The sequence below is a fragment of the Pteropus alecto genome, unplaced genomic scaffold, assembly GCF_000325575.1.
Source record: "Pteropus alecto unplaced genomic scaffold, ASM32557v1 scaffold87, whole genome shotgun sequence".
NCBI lineage: Eukaryota > Metazoa > Chordata > Mammalia > Chiroptera > Pteropodidae > Pteropus > Pteropus alecto.
Genome location: NW_006443225.1, coordinates 12786994 through 12789962, shown reverse-complemented (window position 1 = coordinate 12789962; position 2969 = coordinate 12786994).

Sequence of the window (2969 nt, the reverse complement as noted above, 5' to 3'; positions counted from 1 at the left end):
TCTGATTCCTCTGTATATACTGTTCGCTACTATATGAACTTGAGTGCAAGGGGACTATCTCTTATACTTCTTATGTTGGTTCCTTGATAATGAATACGCATACAATTCATATTTTTATATAATGAATATAGATCTTTAATATACGACCTGCCTGCAGGTATACTGCTGTTCGTGAAGAAAGCTAGGCATAAAACAGCGACAGTTGTGTACATGGCAATAGGCTGCCCCCAGTGCTCAACGCCATCTGAACCACCACTAATGGGGTCAGGAGACATATGGGTAGATGATCCTCTACCTGGATCCTCACCAGCTGAATTCCACATCCTTCAAGTCTCAGCTTAATTTTCACTCCTTTTGGAAACTCGTTCTGACCTTTCCCCACAGAATTAGAAAACATAAATCCTTAGAAATGGATAATCTCTCTGATGGTCCTCAGTCACTGGGAGTGAAGGAATGGGAGTCACAGGAAAGATACCAGAGAGATGTACATGAAATACGCATTCAGTAGTCAGGTAGAATGGACCAGGAGGATGGGGACTAGAGGCAGTCGGAATGCAGGAAAGCTTTGCGGAAGGCAGACATGGTGAACAGAATTTTGGAGACGTAGAAAGGCCGCATTTAAAAAAGGGGTGAAGTCTCATCAGGCCATCATGGTTCTAGTAAGACTGATTCAGGATGTGGAAAACCATGAAAAAAAAAGCCAGAAGCCAAGTAGTAAGTAAAATCTAAGGGTTTATTTTGTCTTTATTGTCATATTTCTAGAAGAAGGTGTGATAAAGACAATAAGATCGGTAAGTACTATATATACTAGTACAAAAGTGTAAATTAGGAAAAAAGTGTCCATTTCATTTGCTTGGTCTAGAGGAAAACATGGCGGTTTGAACTCAGATGTTTATATCTGTTCCTTTATAAAACTACTAAAATGATACTAAAAGGCTAAAAAAGGGCAGTAAACTGTAAGGACAAAGGGAAAGGAAATCACAGTAGATGAGGTATTTCAACAAAATTTTGAATGCTGGAGCTGATTTAGCCAACCTGAGCTGGCCTACTTCCGAGAGACAGTGAGGGGACTTGACGGGAACCAAGGCGATTCACCACAGGCCCCAGGAAGGCTCAGGAGATGAGAGAGCGTTTCCTCTGCGAATGAGTGTGGGTGGGGAGGAAAGAATTGTGGAAAGCTTCATAAGGAGTAGTGAGACCCTTGCATACATCTCCAGCCCAGGCCTCCGAGCCCACCTAAGTGAGGGCAGGATGCGCCAAACTGAAATCTACATCCTGAAGAAGGGTGTGTGACATTGAAAAAGCCTCCAATATACCAGACAGAGATCAAAATGAGAAAACAGGAAAAAAAAAAAAAATTAACTGGGAGGAAACAGACAATGTATGGAGCAGGGAAAATACTTTTAAAAAAATCTCAGACCTTCAGAGATATACTAGAAGTTCTAGCATGCTTGAAACAGGAATGGGAGGCTTTAAACAGGAAAAGCCCCCTCTTGGAAGAACCTTTTGGAAATTAAAAATATGATAGCAAAAAAGAAAAATATAGAACAGTTGGCGTGGAAGATGAAGTTGAGATAATTACCTAGAAAGTAAAAAACAAAGAGACAAATAAATGGAAAATGGGAGAGAAGAAAATTGACAGTTGAATCTAGGAGACCCCAAACCCAAATAATAGAAATTAAAGGTTCCCCACAGCTTTATTCCCCTCATAAGCACCCTTTCTTAGAAAGCTTCTGAAGGGTATTTCACTAAAATAAAGGCAAAAACCAAGAGAAAGGAAGTCAGAGGCTCCAGGAAATGGAGGGCGTAGCACAGAGGTTTGTAACCTAGGAGAGGAGTCCCAGGACGAAGGCTGTGCCACAGGGCAAGAAAGCAACCAGTCCAAACTGGTTGGAGGCCAGCGGGAGGGCCGCCTCCCAAGGGGATGGGGAGGGGAATGAGGAAGAAACCCATAGAAAACTAAGCAAGCAACCAACCAACCAGACAAAGATGAATCCAGGGATAAAAAGAAAAGAGTACAAGAAAAGAAAATGATGACTCAGCTGGGAATAATATTTACAGCCATAGGAAAAAGGAATGATATTGATTGAACTAAAGGATGAAATGAATCTGTTGTGAGGGGACTGGGGGAATGATACCTGGAAGACCTGGGAGATAAGAGAGCCCCAGTAGGAAGACAATAGTTAACAGTTAAATGTGAAAAGAAATACCAATATGTATGAGTTACTTAGCAACTTGGGGGCAGCTATTGTTTATGGTTTCCTGGGGGAGAATTGAAATCCGTGACGGGGAAGGCCAGAGGGAGGACCTGCTATAAACTTTGTGAAACTTTGTGAATTTCAGAAGTTTTTATTTTGAAATATTTGGAGCCTAACCAGAAGTTGCAAAAATCCTCCAGAGAGTTCTCATGTATACTCGACCCAGTGCCCCAGTGATAACATCTTATATAACCACAGACCATGATCAGAACCAGGCAATGAGACTCATAATACCGTTCACTATACATAACTTTAAAAATCATTTTCAGATATTATTTAGTTTTGAATAAGCATTAACAAGAAAGCTCTAGGGCCTACTTTGCTCTTAAATGTATCGGCGTAAAATACTCTTACAATAAAAAAATACTTTGTATCTGGATTATGTCTATTTTCTGTTCTTATTATGTTTCTCATTCTCATTCTCTTGTCTTCTAGATTTTTTTTTTAATACCAGAGATAAGTGGTCTCTTTTATTGGCCTTTTGTTTTATTCATCAACTCGAGTAGCTTTTTAGCTTTCTATATTAATGATTTTTGCTTTATCTTTATTCATTACTTTTTCCTACTTCGTTGCAGGTATATTGTGTGGTTCTTTTCTCTAGCGCCTTGAGTTGAAACGCTATTTGTTTTCAGTCTTGGATCAGGCAAAGTTCTAGCAGGAAAGAGGGCTGTCGGAAGAGTTTAATAAAGGAAATACACAGAAAAGTGGGCT